The sequence below is a fragment of the Bidens hawaiensis genome, unplaced genomic scaffold (genome assembly GCF_021521415.1).
Source record: "Bidens hawaiensis isolate Kalapana, Puna unplaced genomic scaffold, B.hawaiensis_p1.1 tig00044742_1, whole genome shotgun sequence".
NCBI classification, from domain to species: domain Eukaryota; kingdom Viridiplantae; phylum Streptophyta; class Magnoliopsida; order Asterales; family Asteraceae; genus Bidens; species Bidens hawaiensis.
This window is the reverse complement of record NW_027505905.1, coordinates 148,029-159,146: the sequence shown is the minus strand read 5'-3', so window position 1 is coordinate 159,146 and position 11,118 is coordinate 148,029. Positions and strand designations below refer to the sequence as shown.

Here is an 11,118-nt window from a genome sequence, read left to right as displayed (position 1 = left end):
GTTTAATGATGGCGCAAGGAAGTTTTTTAACGTGTTTGAGCTTGGCAAAGTGTACCACATATCTAAAGGATCTGTGAAACTGACTAAGAAGGAATTCAAGACTGTACCGAATGATTATGAAATTACTTTGAATGAATATTCTCAAGTGGATAGGCGAACCCACTATCGTTCCTGAAACCAAATACAACTTTGTGTCGATCGACCAATTAGAACATGTACAACACAAGGAACTTATTTTATCTTTCGCTAAAATTGTTGTCTAAAATCTTGGGTATCAAAACCTATACGAAAACCAAATTTAACTATCTTAAACTATACGGAAACCAAATTTTACAATCGAAGATGTCGGTAACACAAGGAGCCGGTAATAACTGAATCAAAAATGTGTCCCCACCGCAACGCGCGGGCACTCTTACTAGTGTGTGTGTATATATATATATAGGATGAGTATCATTACAGGATTGAATATGGTAACTAATGATTTAATATAAGTTAAAGACAAACAATATGCATACCTGAAGGTAACATCAAACTTGAGTCTATTAATGCATTCTTTGATTTATCTATACTTAGCTATGGCTACTTCAATCTGTTTATAGCACTTTTTACAAGCAACTGCAGATATATAAGAAATATATAAATATACAATAACATAAGATCTTCATAAGAACAGATAATTTAATACAAGTTACATATGATTAAAACCTCGGTCTGTAATCCTCAATATTAATTGTGCTAGCAAATTAACGGTTTTGAGCCTGCAAACAAGAACCGATTAGAGATAATCACCTGCATGTATTAATGAAATATCAAATTTAAAAACAAACCTGAATAGGTAGCAGTAATTGTTCTTGAGCTTGAATTTGCAATGTCTATTCTAAATATATCCTCGCGTGAGCTTGCTGATTGTCATCAATTTCAAGAGTTTATCATCCTTTACCAAAGAATTATATTGCTAATAAAAATTATCTTATTCAAGAACTATTTGAAGATATATAACAGGAATTAAGCACATCTTTCTTTTCGAATCTTTCAACATGTCTTCTAGACCTGCCCCTTGAGCACCCAGTGTCTCTAATTACCTCTGAAATTAAAAAAACAATATAAATATTTTTTAAAATGGAAAAACTAAATATATTAGCAAGCGTAACAATTACTATAAAATGCTATACAGACAAATAGAAAAAAAACGATCAATAAAAAACGATTGTACCTGCAGTAATCAATAACATTGAACCTGCAGTAAACATTGAACCTACAGTACAACTAAAAGAAAGTAAAAGACACTTGCCTTCCATCCAAAAATTAAGTATAGATATCAAAAGGATTAGCTTCCAAAAAAAACAAATAATCAAAGAAGCTATTAAGAAAATCCTAAACAAATTTGTGTACTAGTCAGGTATATCTTTTTTTCATCTGTCACCTAATAATGATAACCTCACAGCAATGTTTCTGGCAACAAATTAACACAATAATATCAAAATCAAATATATCCTATTGTGAAGCACCAAAAGTAATAAACAAACCTCATGAACTGTATATCCAATTGTGTCTCATAAGAATCTTGCATGCATAAATATATAAACAAATGCACATAAATTAGCATTTATTCCCAAAAGTACAATAAAAAACTGGACTGATTTAAACATAACCAATAACCTAAAGTTAAAAAATCTCTAAATAATACTATAAACTAAGCCCTAAAGGTGATTTACAACCACAATTCTAGATCAATTAGAAACAATTATTAAAATCATTCACACTTAATGCCTAAATCCAGCTCTAATCGTGTCACTATAAAGAAATCGATTGGAATCCAACTAACACATTTTATAAAACTCAGAACAATAATCAGTGATTGATGATAATAAGAATCTTATGGAGGCCCAAGTATTGAAGAGTACGTCATGTTATATTTGGAGGCCCATGATCGTGCTTCCAAAGGTGGCCCACGAAAACGAGCATAACTTGGCCTACGAAGCTCCATTTGAGGCCCACGACCAATTAAATCGAAGATTGAGACGAGGAGCATGTTGTGGAAAACAGCCAACGGCGGATTGTGCCTTGCCCGAAGCCCAAAAACGTCTTCTAATAAAGTTATTGTTTTCTTATGTTTTTTCAGCAATTTTTACATTTTTATTTTTGGGTTTGTGTTTGGCCCATGGCCTTTTTTGGGCCCATTTCGTATTTGAAAGTCTATTTATATATTGCTAATGTAATCTGAAAGGGGAGACTTGAATTTTATCAATAAAGATTTTTCCTCTTCATTTTCCCTTGACCTTTGGGTGGGATTTGGGAGTTTTGGGAAGTTCATCACGGATATTTTTAGAATCAACATGATTCGATCTTCGTTATCATTTTACCGCTGCATCAGAATCCGTTCAGATCGCTAAAATGACGAATCAAAATCTTGATAATTCACTCACCATCAAATCGGACAGGAGTCCAATCAGCTGCATGCACATATATAAAGATCTACATATTTTTTTTCTCAAATTTAGAAAAAAAACTTAACTAATTTGAACATAATCTGTAACCTAAACTTAACTGTACAGGATAGTGTTAATTGTTATCAGCTAACCCTAAATGTGATGAACAACCATAATTCCAAATTAACACTTATGATAATTTTTCAAAACTAATAACGCTCATTACATATGCAATATAATATAATAGATGGCAGTTTAATGCTTATAAAACTATAGATTCGATACTGTGAACAGCTAGCAACATTCACATTCTCAAAAAAATGAACAATCATATAATCAACTCTCATAAACAAACGATCATTCATAAGAACCATTACAATCACACACATAGTAACCAAATTACCACTAAACAGATCTACAAAAGTGACTTACAACTCCAGCAGGTGAATACATCGTGGCGTTGAACTTATGGTCGTAAATCACAAAGTTGAGATCGATTTAGTGAGAGGCGATGAGATCGATGTGATGATTTAGGGTTTTGTTCATGTTTTGGGCGTTTCAGAGTCGTAATCGATCTAATCAGAGCTTCGTCTGCGTGCTTTGAAATTGAACGAATCAGAGCTTCGAACTCACAATTGAAGGATCGATTTAGTGATTTAGGGTTCTTTGAACTTGCAATCAGGTCTCCAAGGTAATGTGTTTTAACAATTAAAATTATAAAACATAGCACACAAATAAACGAGGTGTCTTCAGTTTTTTTTTTTAAACTTATTTTTGACATTTTGACACTAAAACGATGACAAACGAAAATTCATGTCACCGTTCCTTTAAAATTTTTATAAAATGACATTTTCTTATGACACAGATTTTTTATACGTCATTTATATATTGTATGTCATTGTTCGCGTGTCATTTTCTAGTAGTGAGGTAAATAGAATAAAGTAAATTTGGATCATCCGTGGAACATTTCCGGATCACAAATTAAGCAAATTAATTTTATAATGTTTATTTTTCTTAATTTAAGGTATTTTACGAGGAGTCTATTCGTTTAGGTAGGCCATGCGGTTTTCTAAGCGCATACGTTATCACAGCACGTTTGTGCCAACTTGAACCCGAAAAATTTAAACGTCACATTATCGACGTATTAAGTGTAACATACCGTTTTCTCGTTTCAGTTAATAAAATAAAAATATGAGTTACTATGAGTCGGGCTAGTGTTTGGTTAAATAGATATGGGTTATGGACTTGGATTAAAAAGGAAGAAAAGACCATGGGCTTGAGCCCATGACCCATGGTATATAAACCATACTTATGCATTAATCCATTCATTTCCACTAATTCCATACCCCATCAAAAACACACACTTAAGCTCTCTCTCATATTTCTCTCTTTCTCTAACCGAAACCAAGAAAAAGTACCGACCCCGACCCGAGGTAATGGTAGTATGATATTGCACGGATCCAAACCCGTTAGATATAGTCGCGAAATGACGAGCCGACTGTAACACCCCGGCTAAAGCGGAATACGCCCGAGTGTGACGTACATATTGCCCAAAACACATGTGACACTATTAAGTGACAATATTATCATTAATTAATTTAAACATCAAGTACACAAGTTTGTAACAAGAAATATAAGGAAAATACAAGAACAATTAACAACTTGTCCATTTATTAATATAACCTAAGTTCTAGTGTCTTCTCCGTTTCATCCTCTAATAATTGTACCTGTAGCATATATATAAAATAAAGTCAACTAAATGAATAGTTGGTGAGTTCACACAAATTTTGATATACGTACATAAAAATCATACAATTCCATGAACAAGTGTAAATGAGCAAGTAATGTCCTTTCCAACTGGGATTGTGCACTAGCGTACTCAGATAAGCGCAAGTAAGGTCCTTTACAGTTGAGATTGTGCACCAACGTACTCGAATAATGAGGCCCTTTTCCACTCATAACAACAAATGTATTAAGCGCAAAGGGGGGTGTATGATCATACTATCTTGAAATAATCCATGAGCAAGTAATTAGTAGCAAGTAACAAGTAAACACACAAGTCCATGTATGAATTGTAGTTTGTAAGCAAAATCATAAACAATTAGGTTTATGTAGGATACATATGCTACCCCCAAAATAGTTAAAAAGGGTAAAAAGGGGATGTGAGAAAATCACCTTGAAGCTGAAGACAAACTTGAAATAAAACCGAAAGTGCGTAAATAAAACCGAAGAAATTGAACTTCACAAACTAGAATTAAAAGTACAAGATCAATTATTACTAAAGACTTAAAAAGGTAAATAAATCGGGTTGTCGAGAATAAGAAGTGTTAGATGTATATTTTAATATTTTATGAAGTTGATATTATAATATTATATTTTAACGGATTACTAACGATTTATTTATTTAATATACCTAAATTGCGAGATTAATGTTAAGTTTGAGTATTATAAAGGTTACAGAAAGATTGGTGTTTAACGATATATTTTATTTTGAAAACGAAAGTGTTAACGAATTATAAAGTCTAACGAGCGAAACATAATATATATAATTTAAATGTGTTTAAAACGAATTTGTCGAGTTTGAAAGATTGGTTTTTAGGTGACAAAATGATATATATACGTCATAACTACTTTTATTTAACTTAATATAATTTTATTTGATTTATATAATTTTTATATATTTTATTTGGTTAATAAATATTAAAAGATAGGTTTTAAAAATAAAGAAAACAAAACAAAAAGAAACTGCTATGACCCGGGTTCAAACCCGGGTCCTCTGATTGACATGATCATGAAAACCAGTTGGGCCAGATTGTTTGTTTGTTATAATAACATAAACAAAAAATATTTAACTTAATGTTCAAGTTCATCATCTTCAACAAAACCCTAAAATTCAAAGTTGTTAATTGGATCCATGTTTGCTCAATCTTTGTTAGGGGTTTTGTTAATCGGCTAAAAACTACAACAATTGATATAAAAATTACCTTGTATCGTTACGAATTGACGGAGAACCATGGTTGGCCGGAGACGGAATAAAACGAACAAATTATAGGTTGTAGAGAGGGTGTTAGAAGGTTTAGATAGTTGGGACGAGTTTAGTTAAGATTAAGGATCCTATTTATACTATCAATTGGATCGATTAGTGATTAATTCAAGTTATCAATGTTTTGATTATAATCCATCGGTTTGAAGATTAATAAGAGTTAATTAGCACTTTAATGGTGTAGTTAATCTCATAATGATGTTTAATATTAGTGGAGATGTCCTTTGGGATGATTTAACGGATGAAACGAAGGTTAAAACGCGATTATTGGGTTTTCCGACGGCCGGAATTCCTGGTCGGAAAAACGGTATTGGGGACGAGGGTGAGGGCAGGTACTGCAGCTTTTCATTATTATTATTATTATATTCTATTTTAAATTTCACATTTTACACTAAAAGCCCCTCCATTTTCATATTTCTTTTAAATAGTATTTAGAATATATTTACGAATTAAACCTTGAACTTTTAAATGTTATATAAATGAAATAAAAGGTAATGATTTGGAATTATGTTTGTATTTATACCTGGATAGTTCGGGACTCGTTTAAGTAAATTAAACGCCAAAGTTTTGTAAATTAAACGAATCAAACAGAAAATGAACGATCGATAACTTGAACTAAAGGAATGATACGATCACATCGAAACAACAAAACGTGTCGGTTAATGAACATAAAAAAAGGAATATTGGATTTTAATAATCCCTATTGAAGGGTATTGGCCGATAATAATCCCTATTCATTTTATCGCCACTGGCGGTCCCAAACTCAAAAAAGTTGGCCCTCAATGGTCCTCCGTTAAATATGACTTAACGACGTTATAGTTTTTTCTGAATTTAAAACCTATGTTTCTGGGCTTTTGATCGTTAGGAGGATGAGTCGATTGGTGTAAAACTTAGTTCGAAACAGTGCTTCAAAATGACGATGCAATGCTTCAATTTGGGTGTTTGAACTTACAATTAACCAAAATCAATCCATTTAGATAATTGTTTGGAGCTAAGTTTTATATCATTCGACTCATATCTTTCTTCCGATTAATATCTATAAAAAGTTAGTTTGAAATTCGGAAAAAAGTATACGCCGTTAAGTCCTTTTTAATGGGGGACCATTGGGGGCCAACTTTTTTGAATTTGGGACCGCCAGTGGCGATAAAATGAATAGGGATTATTATCGGCCAATACCATTTAATAGGGATTATAAAATCCAATATTCCTAAAAAAATACATGAGACGGAATTTGAAATATATATTTATATTTATATTTATTTATAAATAAAACTGAAAAGTTTAAAATGGATCAGCTTTTCGGGTTTGAAAAGTAACAATGTTACAGGACTTACAACTTTTGGAAATTTCGTCCCGAAATTAAAATAAAAAATAAAAAAAAATATTTTAAAAGAGAACAACTAATATACAGAGTTGTTAGAAATTTTTAACATTTTTATACTTACATAAGTAAAATAAAATAACGTCGATTCTTCGAATGACTCGAATGGACGCCACAAATATAAAAATATGACAAGGACACTTATGTATAGGATGTACCAGCGGCGTATCCACCATGCCCTTATCATATTGTATTTGTCCTGTTCCCAAAATCATTCTAAGTTCCGAGTCATTTCATACAACTAGACTTATTATATTTTCCATGCGAGGATTTTGATAATTATGTGTCGACCCATAATTACCTCTATCGTCGGATGGTCCACATAACTTGCTCTATTGTGTGGTTTTAAGACATAGATCTTAAATAAATAAATAAAACTCTCATATATAACATTGAAAATAAAAATAATGAATTAAAAGGGTAAAAACATTACAAACACATTGATAGACAATTTAGGCCAAGGACAACGTGGAAACACTAAACCAAGTGAATAAGATCATCGTGTCTAAACCAAGTAAACGATGTTGAAAACGAAATAAACAAAGTAATGAAGTCAAAAATGAAACATTTAGAATTATGAACATCGTAACATGTAATTGAAATAATGGAATCGATAATAACGTGACATGTAAACATAGTATTTAACCAACGAAATATGAATATGTAACTTGATAACGCATTGGGTTCCAAAATAGCTTAAATGAACGAAACTTTTAAGTATCAAAATATCATGATGTTTAAAAAAAATGAAAATCTCCAATTAAACATCGACGTGACCAATGACAACGTTGAGATGAATAAACAATTATATCTTACAAACATGTAAATTGATAATAACTTGAAATGAAATGGATAAACGAAAATTTTAATATTAACATATTGAAATCGATTAAGTTTGTGAAAAAAAAATTTCCAATAGTAACTTTGTGCTTATCAAGTATGTAATTAAAACTTCGAAATTAAAATAAAGTATTTGTCTTAGATTGATGAAATCAAGAACAATAAAATGGTTCAAATAAAATATTGAGTGGAAGAGAAGTACAAGAATAAACAAAACAATTTGTGTAAAAATATAACATCAGATAAACTCGGCATGTACATGGGACACAGTCCCGGTTATAAGTAAACGAATTCGTTTGGAGATGTAACATCCTAAAATATTATAATGATAAATAAAGAAAGTTACGTTTAGTGATTTCGCGTTATTAATTAAGTAATATCGAGTAAAGAACGGATCATGGACTTAGATTAATTAAGGTGGGTTAAATGGGAATGGGCCTTAGGTCCATGGGCTTTAAGGGATATAAATATCCCCTAAACCAACCTAAAACCCTAAACCCTTATTTCTTTCCACCCTAATCTCTACAAACTCAAAAACACACACATCCTTCACCATATTACGGCCGAGAGAGAGACGAGAGGGATTTTAGACCAAACGGACGCTAGCTTGTAGTAGATCTTTACCACACGAGCTATATACAAGATCTAGAGTTCATAACCAAGCTTAACGAAATCCAAACGAGCACTAAAGGTACGTCTTTTACCTTAAAGATTACGTTTTCATTAACATTTAACCTTGAAACTTAGAACGAGAATGGATTGGGTGTAAATGAAACATAAAGTTGTAAACTTGATGATAAATACGAGTGTAATGAACCCGAAAATGGAAACGGCTCGGTTAATGAACACTTAACACTAGTATTGAACGTTTTTGAACTTAAAGGTCCAAACTTTACGTGTTTTCGGGTCAAAACATATCCAAAAACGACCATAGGAATGATCGCGGGTTAGTCAAATACCATACCCATGGATTTCTCGGTAAAACGATGATGATTTTGGGGATTAAGGATGAACAACGGCGGCTGCTGCACAACTTCGCCTACAAGCGAACTTCGCCTGCAAGCAAGTTCGCTTGCAAGCAAGTTCGCCTAACTGATAACTTCGCTGATTGACTAAGTTCGCTGCAGCAAGTTCGCCGTAGATAAATTTGTCTGTTACCAAGTTCGCCTAACTGATAACTTCGCCTAAGGCTAAGTTCGCTAATGCTCAACTTCGCCTGGCATATGTTCGCTTAGGGTTAACTTCGCCGAACACTAATTTCGCCTATGCTTAAGTTCGCTAACGATAAGTTCGCTTAATGTTAAGTTCGCTTATTGTTAAGTTCGCTTAATGATAAGTTCGCTGGAATTAGCAAATTAGAAAATAAATTAAAAACCTAATGAAAAATGTGTTAAGACAGTTAATGGAAATAAAATTTTTCCAAGCTAATTTGGCAGCTCTGCCCCTTGGACCCTGCTAGGGGCTGCCGCCCCTAGACCCCGCTGCGACCCCCGTTCATTGTGGGTTATATAAAGATAGAAATACAACATGAGTAGTAGTAGTAGTTAATTGATACATGTAAATATTATACAATTAGCCGTGCACAGCTCAAGAAGGGAATAACGATTAACGGAGAGCGTAACAGGATTCAGGTGAGTTTCTAGCCCCATTTATGTGTTATGTTTTCGGGGCTGTGTGCATACTCAATATGTTGTTAATACGCTTATCCTAAGAGATAAGTGTATGCCTTATGTGAATAATAAGAAATGTATGAATGATTGCTTGATGGTACGTGAACGATCTTCGGATATTGCACGTACTGTCAGGTTGTAACGCTATGTATAAAGTAAGTATGATATGTATGCTTATGTGTATGAACGTGATAAGGTTAATAAAAGAAGGAAATGATGGTTGTATGGTTACGAAAAGGGTACCGAGCCCTAATAATACTCGAGGTATGATGTATGGTTGTATGGTAACGATAAGGGAATCGAACCCTACTAATATTCGAGAACTAGGGAACCGAACCCTACTAATATTCGAGGAAAGTGGGTACCGAGCCCTAATAATACTCGAGGAAGGAGGGTACCGAGCCCTAATAATACTCGAGGAAGGAGGGTACCGAGCCCTAATAATACTCGAGGAAGGCGGGTACCGAGCCCTAATAATACTCGAGGAATGTAGGGCGTAATGCTTTTTATAACGTAAGATATGAAAGCAAGTTAGCACAAAAGAAAGTATGAAAGTATGAATGAAAGAATATAAGTTTGTGTGTATTGTATAAGGTATGATTAACTAGAACTCACTCAGCGTAGCTGACTTTTAGTATGCACGCAGGTGAGTAGGATGAGGCAGCTCGCTTGAGGAGACACGTGGCATTGAATAAGAGGCTGGCATCAGAAGGCTCAAGATGTGATATGTTTTAATTACTTTGTTTTTGAAAGACAAGTTGTTTGTTTAAGACAAGTTTTGGATTGTTACGAAATGTTTTATGAAATTTTTTATATTCCGCGAATGTTTTTAATTAACTCTGATATTAGAACTGCGTTTATGAGTAAATCCAACACGAAAGTAGGGCTACCGGTAACGGGGCCTTACAGAACCGGTCACCGATAGTAAAATGTAGAAATAAAATGAAAATACGGTTTCTATTAGGTAACTATGTACACATACATGTTCATAGTCCCAATTTCCACTTAATGGTTACGTTGATGGGAAATTTGTCATAGATCACAGAATTCGAACAAACGTAAACCGATTTATTAAAGAGAATAAAATGATGTGCGAATTTACGTTTCGTAAAATACAAACGAATATGGATCAAAGATCAGTGAACAATCAAAATAAACTTCGTAAACAATAGTCAAAATACGTGGATGTAAAATCACTTTGGGTACGTCCGAAAAATATACGTGAAGGAGAAGTTAAAGAAAAATGCAGCTTGTGACGTATGTCTTCTAGAGTGTTGTTTTGTGGTATGAAAGTTGACGTGGGAGGTGGTGCCATGATTTCTTAGCCGAAACTCATTGGCGTTATCGAGGGTTAGAAAGGAAGGGACAATTTTAATTTACGAAAATCGGTTGTAAATCGTGATGCTTTTAAATCTCATGGGGAAATAAAATTTATTCTATTTTGTTTAGATAAAAGATTTTTAGCTATTGCTAAGACTTGCAAATATTATGAAATTCTAATCGTAGAAACAAATGTCTTTTTTTTTGTTTTTCTTTTCTTTTGGTCTGCGACCTAGGAAGTCAGATTACTTGTCTTGTTGAATGAAAAATAGTTTCAAAGGACTCAAAACTTGTTTAAAGCAAATATTTTACTTTAAATATACTTATATAAATAGTAGTGACGATGATGCTAGTAATAATAATATTACTAAAAAAATAATAATAAAAATATTAACAACAATAATAATAATAATTTTGATAATTACCGTAATAATA

At 32.9% G+C, this 11,118-nt stretch overlaps 1 long non-coding RNA gene across 1 annotated transcript; it reads right to left on the bottom strand.

Moving 5' to 3' along the window:
- Positions 1-465: 465 nt before the first annotated feature.
- Positions 466-3,171, bottom strand: LOC143615858 (uncharacterized). The gene is made up of 4 exons (XR_013150554.1): positions 2,862-3,171; positions 828-1,084; positions 706-758; positions 466-615 (listed from the first exon to the last, which is right to left on the bottom strand). It is a non-coding gene; the product is annotated as an uncharacterized LOC143615858 (long non-coding RNA).
- Positions 3,172-11,118: the final 7,947 nt, after the last annotated feature.